Source organism: Hipposideros armiger, unplaced genomic scaffold, assembly GCF_001890085.2.
Source record: "Hipposideros armiger isolate ML-2016 unplaced genomic scaffold, ASM189008v1 scaffold_288, whole genome shotgun sequence".
NCBI lineage: Eukaryota > Metazoa > Chordata > Mammalia > Chiroptera > Hipposideridae > Hipposideros > Hipposideros armiger.
This window is the reverse complement of record NW_017731638.1, coordinates 461,358-475,027: the sequence shown is the minus strand read 5'-3', so window position 1 is coordinate 475,027 and position 13,670 is coordinate 461,358. Positions and strand designations below refer to the sequence as shown.

Sequence of the window (13,670 nt, the reverse complement as noted above, 5' to 3'; positions counted from 1 at the left end):
AGAAATGCTGAATTCTGTTGGTAGAATAACATTGTAAATTTGAGTTGAGGATTTATTTTTAGTATTAATCTGTATATATCAACTCATAGATTTTCTCCAAATTAAGGTCTTCCATTATCTAGAGCTATGTAAAAGAAATCACTAAAAAGCAAATATTATAAATTTAATAAAAGTATGTCAGTTCTTTCTGCCATCTTTCCGTGCCGCCATAATGATGAGCATGAATGTCCTGACTGATGCTCTCAAGACCATCGACAAAGCCAAAAAGAGGCAAATGCCAGGTTCTTGGTAGACAGTGATCCAAAGTCATCATCTAGTTTCTAACTGTGACGATGACACATGGTTACATTAGTGAATTTGAAATGATTAATGATCCCAGAGCTGGGAAAATTGTCGTGAACCTCACGGGCAGGTTAAACAAGTGGGGAGTGATAAGCCTCAGATTTGATGAGCAACCCAAAGATCTAGAAAAATGGCCAAACAACCTGCTTCAGACCAGTCAGTTTGGTTTCATTTCTACTGACAACCTCAGCGTGCATCATGCACCATGAAGAGGCAAGACGAAAACACACAGGAGGGAAAATCCCGGGATTCTTTTTCTAGGGATGGAATACATAGCTGCAAATAAAATGCCTCAATGGAAAAAACAAAACAAAAGTGTATCATAATTACTTGGCATGGTCCAGCAACTGAGTGTTTTGAGTACTTAATTTTGTTAAATAAGGAATTAATCCCTGTTTGTTCCAATCTATTTGGAAAATCTTTGAAAAGTACACCAATACACCCTCCTTCTTAATAAGTGAAATTGAATTTCTTACCAATTGAGAGCAATATTCCTTAAATATGCCATGGGTAGAAACATCACAGTTGGCAAGATCGGGGCTCATTAGAAAAAAAAATAGGGGATTAGGATTAAAACATTAAGGTTAACATTGAATGCATGTACATGTATTTTAAAAAGAAAACCAAATTCTTGAATATAAATATATATATCACAATATAGAATTGCCAAGAACTCTTTTCATAAATTACTTTCTTATGTAATTCAAGAAACATTCCTGAAGAGCGGATTGTCTCCCCAAATCTATACCTTTTTAAATTTTCCCATCTAGCACCTAGTACCTTGAAATTTGAGGTCTTTTGTACTTTGCCTGCTCCCTAATTTCAATTTTCCAAGTCTCAGAAACGTGTTTTGTAACCACTTGAATTTTTCACAAGTCATCAAAATGCCCAAAGGTTACACAATCAGATGTGCAAAAAAGTAAATTTATCTCTGTATTTGACATTTGCTCCTATTTCAAGCCACACAGCTGGGAACTCAATTTCAGTCAGTTAGGGATCCCACTCTCTCCTTGCCCTGGCATCATTTAAAAGCACAATAGTGCTCAAAGAGACACCTGGTCTCTGGTGTGTCCCCCACCCAATGGACACACTCTGACATAGCCACATCTCCATTCACTGTGATGGTTTCCATCCACCCAGAACCCCTATATCCTTCCTTGTTCTAGATCCCACGGCTTGTAAGGTGCTACTCTGGAGTACCTGGAAAATCTGCAGCTCGGAATGTGGGAAACTCTTCTTCCTGAAGCTCTGAGGCACCTAGAAACATCCTGCCACTCCAATGATTGACACACCACAGGCAACGCGGAGATGCCTTCTCCAAATCATCTGCCTACAGAGACAACCACATACATATTTCTCCTGCTCTCTCATCATACCGGGAATGAGGAAAATGTGGTGCTTCTCCACTTTTGCAGACCCGGCTCTGGAATTGGGTACAATTTTTCTCAGGTCCTCAGACCTAGCTGGGGGTTTTGTCTTTATCCTGCACCCAGATTTGACCTGGATGGTGTGGGCAAGGACCTCTCAGGAACCTACTGCCATCTCAACTGTCTTCATTTCCCCGCCCAAGAGAACTTCTCTAGCCTTGAACATGGAAAACGTTGATCTCTGTCATCAGAAATGTTTCCATATCCTTTGTCTTACATCATTAAGCAGGCAAAATAGTCTGTTCATTCTTACTTTATGGGAACTTCGTCTCATGCTCTTCTGGCTTTTATTTCCAAAAGCCTCGGCCCACTGATGTAAAGGGGTTTGACAATAATGGAATTTCTCCTAAATTAAAAATATGTTCTTAGCGATCCTGAAAAGGAGGATACGAAGGTATGGTAGGCGTCCCTAAAGCCATGGAGATCTGCATCCCTCCGAGGGCCATAGGTAGAGTTATACTCTGGAGGTAAATATCCTCGGTCCAGGGCTCCTATCACACCAGTTTCTCGGGCCTTCGTTTGACATAGAAGGAACTGAGGTGTGGGCCTGGTGTGACCTGCAAGTCCCTGCATGATCTGTCTGTCACCTATAGCTCCGCTCCAGCTTGGAAAATTTAGAGAAATTCTCATTCTCTAAACTCTAGCAACAATAATTACTTTAGTTACAGGTGAATTATGTTTTAGATGCCTGTGGAAAATTCAAGTGTGTAGCAGGGAGTTGGAAGGGCTCAAGCGTGGGAGCTGGGCTGGAGAAGATTTTGTATTTTTCAGCCTGGTAATTACATCAGGTAGGTGGGTGAGGTTCCCCAAGAAATGAAAAGAGAGGAGAGACCATGAGAGGACAGAGGTACACTAATGTTTAGCAAGAAAAGGAAAAGAGGAAAACTGGAAAGAAGGGTGGAGAGAGGAGGAAGAAGAGCCCAGGGGACAGTTAAAATTGGAGAGGCTCTCAATGAGGAGGAATTATGGGTATAACACAAGAATTATGGGTATGGATTTTTGGCAGAGTGGTAGCAGAGTAAACCAAACTGTGGTGTATTGTGATGCCTTACTGTCATCTCAAGCATATGTCTGAGAATGTTTCCGGAGCTAGAATATATCTAGATAAAAGATAAATATAGGAAGTAATTTAGACATTCCCTTCCTCAGTGTGCCTTCCCTGACTCCTGAAGGCTAACAGCTCTTCTTTTCTACCTTCCTCATTTAGTCAGTCAGTCAATGGGTCAAACACTCATATTGATCTTTCATGTTTCTCTGAGGCAGGTATGCATTCTAAGCATTGTGCTTAGTTAGCACTTTAGTTTAAAAAAATGTATGGTACTTTTCCTCAAGGAGCCTATGGATAGCAATAAATATGAAAATAAAAACTTATGATACAACATTAGAAGCATATCAACATATACGAGAAGTACTTCCAAAAAAGAAAGACTCCACTTGAGGAAGTTATTAACACTTGAACAATCTGTCAGCTAGAATCATCTCCCTTATTCACTAATCCTTTCATTCATCTCTTCAAACCAATATGTGGGAAGTGCTACCATGCTTAAGGTATTATATTTCACTGCAGCTGGGGTTACAGCTCTGGACAGGGCAGACAAGAGCCCAACTTATGGGCAAAGCAGCCTCATGATATAAACTTAGTGGTTCCTACCTGCCCTAGGGTGCAGAGGTAATTATTTGTTTAAAAGTTTGTTTATTTTCCATATAAGAATATTAAATAATAATGAATGGAATGAACACTTAAGAGACTTATATATTAGCAAAGTACATGGATTTTAGTGTATCAATTTGCCATTTATTTGGGCTGCCCAGAGATTTTGTTATTCAGGCCCACATTCTTAGCTACTATCTTCTAGATAGAGAGGATGAGTCTGGACACTCGCATTAGAGCCTCTTCTACTCCATAATCCAGTCTAATTTCTCCATAGCCAGAAAGGCAGGGAGAGTAACTTCACCTATCTCCTTCTCATGGTTTATAAGCAACTGCAAAAATGGGGGAGAGACCCTGATTTCATGAAATTTATCAGGGACCTGAGAGAAAAGAAAGCTATAAAAAGAAATAAATATATTTTCAATTGCTAGTTACATTTTCTTAGCATTTTGAAGATTGTATTATCTCGCTATCTTCTGGCTTCCATCTATTGCTACTTATAAACCAGGTGTCAGTTGATCCGTGAAGGGTATTCTAGCTGCTTTGAAGTTCTCTCTGGATGTTTTTTTTGTGTGTTTTGTTGTTGCTATTGTTGTTGCTGTTGCTGTTGTTCTTCAGCTTGTTTAAGTGTAGACTTCAACTTATGATTCATTGGAATTTATGAATCTGATTGCCTTCCATCAATTCTTGAAAAATTTCAGCACTTATCTCTTAAAATATTGCCTCTCTTCTCCTACATCTCCTGGATGTCTATTTGACTTTTTACCTTATTCTCCACTCTCTTAATCCCTCCTGAGTATTTTGTATCATTTTATCTTTGTCTTCTGCATTCCATATACTTTCTACAGCTCTACCTTTGGATAATTAATTATCTTTTTAGCATTGTCTAATCCAGAGATTAGCAAGTTATGACCTGCAAACAAACCTGGCTCACAATCTATATTTATACAGCCTGAGAGTTAAGGACGTTTTTACGTTTTTGAAAGATTATTTTAAAAAGAAGAATGTAAGACAAAGAACAATAAAAACAACAAAAAAGAATATAGATGAAGAGGAAAGAGAACTCTGGTCCTTTACAGAAAAATTTTGCTGCTCTAATCTACTGTTGAAACTGTCCATAAAATATTTAACTTGACTTATATTTTTCTACTTATTCTTTTCCAAGTTAACTATCATTTTCTTTAACTCTTGCTTCTGATTCATATTGTTGGATTGCTTTTATATATCTTTAATAAAAACGTTAAAATATTTTTTATCCTAAAATTCCAGTACCTGAAGACTTTTGGGTCTGGTTCTACTGCTCGTTGTAGTTACTGGCTCTCACTCATGGTATTTATTTATTTATTTATTTTAGTTCATGGCTTTGTTACTTTTCTATTGTGAGGCCATAGTCCTTAATACTTTATCTCAGACAAGTCTTTCAGAGCTGGATTAAGGGTGTTTTCCTCCAGAAAGGATATTATTTATTTCTGCTGGCACTTAGAGGGTACTACCTACCTACATGCATGTTAAATAAAAATTTTCAACTTACAGCTTTTGTTTCAACTAAATGATATAAATTTAGGCCCCGAACCCATATAAATGCTGGCTTTTGGACACAAATTCTCCAGGAAGGGTATTCTCTTCTCTACCTAGAGTCAAGATGGAGACAATCCATTTCCTTGCACTCTGCAGCTGCTGAGCACATTTTTTTCCAGCTCACCTCCCTAAGGGTGTAGATTTCTCTGCATCACAGAAAACTTCAGACAGGAGAAGGAATGGTAACTTTCTTACCTCTTGGATGTCCAGGGCTTTACCTTTGTCACCACCCATCCCAGGCAGCCATTGAAACCTAACCTTCAGGTTCCACATCATCAGTAGATATCTCTAAACAGTAGATGTTTCCAGTACCCCATGACTTCAGTGCTAACTTACTTCCCTGGTCTCCTGCTCCTGCTTCTTAGGACATCTCTTAAAAGAGGACCTAAAATTATTTTATCTAAAATTGTTAGGTATTTTAGGGTGGGAGGGTTTTAAGATTTTAGCTTACTATATTTGTCAGTAAATGAATCACACAAATACATTTATAATAAATTAGTAAATAAGTTATTTACTATATTAAAGTTTCTGTGGCTTTAGGACTTTATGTAACTATATACATCTACAGGTTTCCTCAGAAAGTAGAGAGCTCCTATGAAGTCTTTCATAAGCCCAAAATGGCATAAAGCAAAGAAGCAATTACCTTAGAACACGTCTTACTAATGGATGCACAGAATAAATGGAGATAAAGCACAGGTGCTCACAGACACAGCTCGGAGCTCTGGTGGCTTGATGCTGAATGTAGTTCCCGGGGAGGAGCTTAGCGGGCCACTCTCACTGCTAGGGTACGTGCTGCCTCTATAACAGCTATTTTGTCACTTTTCACTTTTCATAAAAGTGAAAATCTTCTTGGAATTTCTTTCCATTAGCAAAAACAGGGACTAATGCAGGTCTTTCGTAAAAGCATGGTGGCGTAACATGAACTTTAGAAAAGCAGGAACACCTGTATATGAAAAAATATGTATATTTATACCTGAATATGTACATGTAAATATATATACACACACACCTATATATTTGTCACAAATGAGTACTTTAGGAGTTTGCCAGTGTCTGTCTAAAGAAATAGTCAGGGCTGGCCGAGTGTTGGTTAAGAGTTGGCTTGGGACACCAGCTCTGAGCAGCAGGGCCCTGGTTCAGATCTCACATGAGGGCCAGTGACACTGCGCCCTCTACAGCTAAGATGGTGAACAACAGCTCAACCTGGAGCTGGGCTGCTGTGAGTGGGTCGCGATGGTGTAGGCTGCAGTGGGGCTGGCCGGCAGCGGGCATGAGCTTTCATGAGCTGCCTTGAGCCGCTGTGAGCTGCAGACAGGTGGCCCGCGGCCAACAGCCTCACTGGGGAAGAGCGCAATGATCACAATACCAATATGGGCCAGTGAAGCAACGTCCTCCACAACTAGACTGAAGGACAGCAACTTGTCTGTTCCCCTTCCCTGATTCCCCAATAAAATCTTTTAAAAAATGATTTTTTTTAAAAAAAGAAAGAAATAGTCAACTGTGCTGATTCTAAAGCTGTTGTCTCTTGGCTCTTAATTAACTCTTCTATACATACAGTGTTTATAACACCAGGGCTGTCACTCTGCTAAATGTATTTCTCCTTTACTAAGGTGGTTTCCTGTTATATTCCACCAATATGGGAAACTGCAGGGGATTCTAGAAGACTGGAGGAAGGAAACAAAACTTCCCAGCCACTCTTATCCATATTTTCCCAGAACAGGCACTGAGCTTGATAACAGAGCAAGTTTCCCAGATTCTTTCTGCACTTCCACAAATGACCGCCACTCTGCCTCAGAAGCATTACACCCTCGGGGCAGTGTCCATCCTCAGAGGTCTGAGCACCAGCTCTGCCGGGACTTCTCAGACCTCCTGAGCAGGCAGAACACAAGTTTCAGCAATCAGAATCCCAACTTGTGTCGCCTCTCTTCTGAGTTTATTGCTTCTAGTAATTCCAATACCGCCACTCTGTTCCCCTGGCCCTAGGACTGGTAGCTGCTTCCTGAAGTTCTTGTTATCTGTGTTGACCTCAGGGTTTTTATTGTGCTTTTCCAGTCCTCCAACCCTTGTTTAGCAAGTTCCTATGTTGTATTTTCTCTGTTGATGTATCTAGTGTTGTTTCTGATTTCCTGACCACAGCATCTCCATGAATAAGTCCTCATTTAATACTTGTCTTTGGTAATTCCTGAATGACGAGAGAGCGCAGGAGGGATAAGAGTCAGCTGGCACTTGGCAGTATAGCTGTACCAGTTGATTTCCTCCGACATCTGTTCTGATTAGTCAGTGTCGAAGCTTTAACGGCTGTAAAATATTTTGAATATCAGCCATGCCTGTCACTGCAGACACTGAGATAATCCCTTTGATATTTAGGATTGCTGATGTCTGAGATTTAATTTGTATATACTTCATTTGCCTGTAAATGTTACTGGAAGACAAAAGTCTGGGTATGATAAGATAAAAGAGTATCCAAGAAAAGCTCTGGCCAGACTTTCTTTAATCTGATACTGTATAACACAGGCCAAAGGAAGGTGCTCACTCAGCTAGTCACCTGTGCTGTTTGCTTAATGCCAATTGTGTGTGAACATGAACCACTCTTTCTGAACCTAGTATTCATCCTATTCACCCTGTGTTTCTAAATCATCAAATAACACTCAGTTGTATCCGTGTCGGAGACAAATATGTACCCTCCTTATGATGTTGCCAGAGCTGAGGGGAATGTATGATATCAGAAGTGTGGAAATGGGACCAAAATCTATCTTTATGGTCATAGAGACTACATTGAATTTAATGTATCTGATTGTTGAAGACAGTACTTTGTGGGTTCAGGGCAGTCAGGATTTCTCTAAACTCTGTCGTGTCCCAGAAATCAGCTCTGTTGGAAATCTTCAATACTGACCCAACTTGTGAAACCTTACATTTGTTGACAGAAAATCTTCCAAAGGAACTCATTTACATAGTCTTCTATAGACTTGATATCTAAATGAAATATGATTGCTTTTGTCCCAAATCAGTTCTCAGCACAACGTTTCTGACATGGATGTCTGAACACCACCTAAAGGATAGCCACCAAAAAAATGTAAAAAAATGTTGCTGAGGGGCCGGCCCAGTGGCTTGTTGGTTAAGAATTGGCTTGGGAGCATGAGCTCTGAGCAGCAGGGCTGCCAGTTTGGATCCCACAAGGGCCGGTTATGCTGCGCCCTCTACAGCTAAGATGGTGAACAATAGCTTGACCTGGAGCTGGGCTGCTGTGAGTCGCTGGCGATGGCGTAGGCTGCAGTGATTCTGCAGTGGGCTACTATGAGCTACTGTGAGTGGCTGGCAGCCAACGTGAGTGGCTGGCAGCCGGCATGAGCTGCCGTGAGCCACCGTGTGTCCATCCAATGGCCAGCAACTGATCTGTATTATCCGGGAAGAGTGCAATGATTCACAATACCAACATGGGTCAGTGAAGCGATGTCCTCCACAACTAGAACTGAAGAACAAAAGGACAGCAACTTGCCTGTTCCCCTTCCCCGATTCCCCAACACTGTTCCCTCCCTGAATTCTCCAATAAAATCTTAAAAAAAAAAAAATGTTGCTGACTCAGATTTGGTGGGAATGGGTTCTAAGAATGTGAAATAATATTGGGGAACCAATTCGTTGCTAGCAGTTGATAATACTTTGTAGTGTGTTGTGTAATGATAGGCAACATGTATTGAGCATATATTATGTGCCAGTTCTAAGCACTTCACATGTATTGACTTCTTTAATCTTCAGGGTAATCCTGTTATGATCATTATTGTAGGAATAGGAAAAAGAGGCAGAGAAAGTTACATAATGTGCATAAAATTGCACAGCTCATAATTGTTAAAAACAGGACTTGTACCAATACAGTCTGACTCCAACATCCACACACTCGACCACAGTGCCACGCTGCCTGTGTGATAGCCATCAAGGCTCACATGTGGCAATTAGTCCCCTCTCTGAAATCTCAAAGTTCCAAAGAATCATCAAGATTTCAATGCTTAATTTAATATATATAGTTATATATAATTAGTATATATAATAGTTATATATAATATTATATAATTTAATATAATATATATATAAACTATATTAATTTAATATATATACAGCATTGGGAATAGTCAATGGAACTGTGACAGCTATATACAATGCCAGAGGGGTAGTAGATTTGGGAAAGGAGTTATCACTTTGTGAGGGGTGTAAATGTCTAACTATTACATTGTTTTGTATACCTGAAATTAATTTTTTTAAAGTTCAATAATGAACTTAATTCATGAGAAAAACAAAAATTCCTATGCCAAAATACTCTTACTCATATCTGAAAACAAAGAAATAAACCTAAAACTTTTACAAAGAATTAATAGAGCCTTTTATTCATTTAACTTCAGTGAAATATTTTTTATAATATCAATCAACTTAGTTAACAAAATATAAATTAAATTTACCTGGAAATACATCTAAGCTTACTTATTTTTTTTTAAGGAAAACACATCTGGGATTTCTCCATGCCAAGAAAGCTTAGAAAATACTTTGAACTGCTCTGAATACTGAAAACAATTCCATATCTCATCCTACCTCACACGTATTTGATCTGAAAGCAGAGAGAATACCAAACTACTGTGTTAACACAGGGATGTTTTACAACACAAAAGTCAGAATAGACAGAATGGTAAAGGACTGAGAGGAATTTTTTTTTTAAATAGGAGAGAGATCTTATGTGATTAGTTTCACCACATTTGAATGTGTTTTATGGGGGGGAGACAAATATTGTGGTGTAAATCATCTGTCAACTGGCTAATGTCTTTTAACAGTCAGCAGGTGCTTTTATTGAATTTATCACTTGAAATTAAATGTTTTGTTTTTATTATACTTAGTTGATAATTTCTATGATTATGGAGGCTATCAAAATATATTAGTTTAGTTTGTCAAAGCAATAATCCTTTTTTTTTTAAGTACTGATTTAGCTTCAAGGAAATAAACTTTGTTGAGAACATATTGCCTTAGTTTTGATGATCAGTGAAGGGAGAAGATTATTTAAGTAGTCTTTTGATACAGTAGAATTTCATAATATCATAGTGTTTCCAATATCAGTATCTGAGCTCCTCTGGCTCTGGAGAATGCCTTTTCTTTTATGAGCAGCTAGAATAGTACTTAAATGTTTTTAGGTTGTCATGTAAATTTGCACTTCTGTACATAATTTGGGATCTAGTTGTGAAATTCACTAGCGTCTATTAACTTTGTATTTTTGCTAACTGAAGCAACAAATTATTGGGGAGCAGTTTTTAATTAACTAATTTTATTTATTCATTTATTTAAGTTTAATTAGTTTTAATTAAGTATAAGGCAATGTTCTAATCCTTCAACTACACACACACACACACAAATAACTGTCATCTTGAATCAGAAGTCCCTTTTATATTCTTTGATTTTATTAATGGAGCTAGAACAAACAGGAAACAGTAATAAATTCTTTCTAGGTGATTAGATTCTTCAGAGACCTAAAGAAATCATCCTAACTTGTATTTAAGCTTTTGTTATCCAGATGGAATTAATATATAATCCTAGAACTCACTATGTTTTTGAGATTTTTTCCCCCAGTTTTATTGAGAAGTAATCGCCATACATCACTGTATAAATTTAAGGCTACAGTATGATGGTCGATTTACACATTTTGTGAAATGATTACCACAATAGGTTTGGCTAACATTCATCATCTCATATAGATACAATTAAAAGAATAAAAGAAAAAAATTTTCTCCTTGTAATGATAACTCTTAGGATTTATTCTTATTAACAACTTTCTTATACCAAGGGTGCCAAAAAAATGTATACACATTTTAAGAAAGGAAAAAACTGTATTAAAATTGTAATACTCAATATATACCAATAACAAAAGATGAATACATGTTATGGGTATACATTTTCTTGGCACCCCTGGTATATCATACAGCAATGGTAACTACAGTCATCATGTTGTAGAACTCACCATTTTTTATTATAGAAATTCAGTGGATTTTAGTATATTCACAAGGTTGTGCAACTATTACCACTATCCAATTCCAAATCATTTATCATCCCAAAAAGAAACCCCATACCTATTAGCAGTTATTCACAATTTCACGTGTTCTCAACTCCCGATAACCACTAATCTACTACTCTCTATGAATTTGCCTATTCTGGACATTTCAAATAAATGGGATAATACAATTTGTAGTCTTTTGTGTCTAGCGTCTTTCATTCAGCATAATGTTTTCAAGGTTCTTCCATATGCATGTATCAGTACATCATTCCTTTTTATGGTTGAATAATATTCAATTGTATGGATAAGTGGTCAAACAATTAAGTTCGAGAACTTTCCAAGATGTAAGTGCATACCACATTTTTTATTCATTCATCAGTTGATGGACATTTGGGTTTCTTCCACTTTGTGAATATTGTAAATAATGTTTCATGAACATTCTTGTGTAAGTTTTGCATGAGTATATGTTTCCAGTTCTCTTGGGCATATGCCTAGCAGTGGAATGTCTGGGTCATATGGTAACTCTATCTAACATTTTGAGAAACTGCCTAACTGTTTTCCAAAGTGCTGCACCATTTTATATTTGAAGCAGTAATTTACAAGTGTTCTAATTTGTCTTCATCTTTGCCAACACTTGTTATTTTACATTTTTTAAATTATAAGCATCCTGGTGGGTGTGAAGTGAAAGCATTTTAAAATATTTTTTCTTATTTCTATGTCATTAAATCAGAAAGAAGAAATTGCTCAGTTATCAAATAGATGTGGCATATGCATCAGTTTCTAACACACATGGAAAATTCAATTAAAAATAGACTGTGTACATGAACACAGACGAAATGTACACAGAAGAAAATATAAATTAGTCCACACTCACTGAATATAATGCAAAACTAAAAACAATAAAACCACATGAACAAGCTCTCATATAACCTAAAGCTTAGGTCCTAGACATCTGACAATAAAAAACTGACTTCAAAATAATTCATAGCTCATGAAATAGAAAAGGAAGTTTTAAAAATCTAGAGGTGAATCATTATGAAAGTACAACACATAGTATAGATCAAGATATATATGATGCAGCTGAGGATGTCCTCAGAAGGAAATTTATAGTCAATATACATTTATTGCAGAACTGAATAATGTAAAGAAGACTGAGTTTTAAATTAAGAAGTTCAAAAAGTACAAAACAAACCCAAATAAACAGAAGAAATTAATAAAACAGGATTTCTCTAACTTGAAAAGGAGTAGCAATTAAAATCATGCAGCTAATGTCATACTTAACATTGAAACATTAAAAGTGTCCCCATTAAAGTCAAGAAAAATGTAAGAACGTGTGTGTGTATGTGTGTGTGCACACATGGAAACACAAATGGCTTGTATAAAAAGGATTAAATTTGGTTGTATTCTTGTTAATTATGTGACATTTACTTAGATAACTCATAAAAATTAACTGAAAAACATTAGCACTAATAGAAGAATTTAGCAAGGTTGTGGAAATTAAGATCAACATAGGAATCTCAAAAACATTATGTGGAGCAAAAGAAGCCAGACACAGAAAAGTACATACTGTATACATTTATATAAAGTCTAACAACAGACAAACCAATCTCTGGTGATAGAAATCTAAATAATGGTTGCCCCTGGGAATGGACTGATATCAGAAAATTTTGAAATGGAATAAAAAAAAGTTGGCTATCTTATAAAAAATTAGATCCTTACCTCATACCATACACAAAACTAACCCCAGATTAACGATTTAAATCCAAAATATAGCTTAAAATTATTAGAAGACAGAAAAACTTATAACTTTAGAGTAGGGACTCTTTTCTTACCAAAGCTCAAAAGGCAACATATTTATTATATTTGAACAAATCAACATTATAAACTTTTTGTCCAGATAAGATAACCTGAACAAATTTTTTAAAAGAAACTAACAGGAGAATTTTTTTTCAACTTATATAACAAAGTCATAGTATCCACAAAGTATAAAGAGTCTCCACAGATCAGTAAACAAAATCATTCTATTGCAAATATGGTCAAAGTTTCTGAACAGGCAATTCATAGAAGAGAAACTACAATACCAAATAAACATATAAAAGATTCTCAAATTTAATATTGTCAATTGAAACTATGAAATATTATCTTTCATTTAGCAGAGTGGCAAAGTTAAAATGTTTTGAAGTATGAAGTGTTGAAGATGTAAAATAATTAGAATTTTAATATTCTACTGATGGTAGTGCAAATTAGCATAGCTAGTTTAGAGATTAGATTGTTAGGACATTCTAAAATTATGTATTTCATATGACCAGAGATTCAATTTCTTGCTATACAATGCTGAGAATCATTGGCATGTGCACACAAAGAGACAGATACCAGAATTTTCAATCATCATTGTTTATAATAGAAAAAAATCAAACAACATTAATAAATGAAGTAATAAAATGTGATTTATTTATGTAGCAAAATACTATACAACAATAAAAAAGAATGAACTAGATCACTATTATATCAACACTGATACCAAAAACATGGTTGAATAGCAAAAGCAAGCTGAGAACTATACATGCAGTAAGAAATCATTTATAGTTTTAAACACACACAGACACACACAGACACACACACACACACACACACACACACAAACCAGTGA

General features: G+C 36.6%; 1 pseudogene; it reads left to right on the top strand.

The window, feature by feature from the left end:
* Positions 1–208: 208 nt before the first annotated feature.
* On the top strand, positions 209–603 carry LOC109391310 (40S ribosomal protein S15a pseudogene; annotated as a pseudogene).
* Positions 604–13,670: the final 13,067 nt, after the last annotated feature.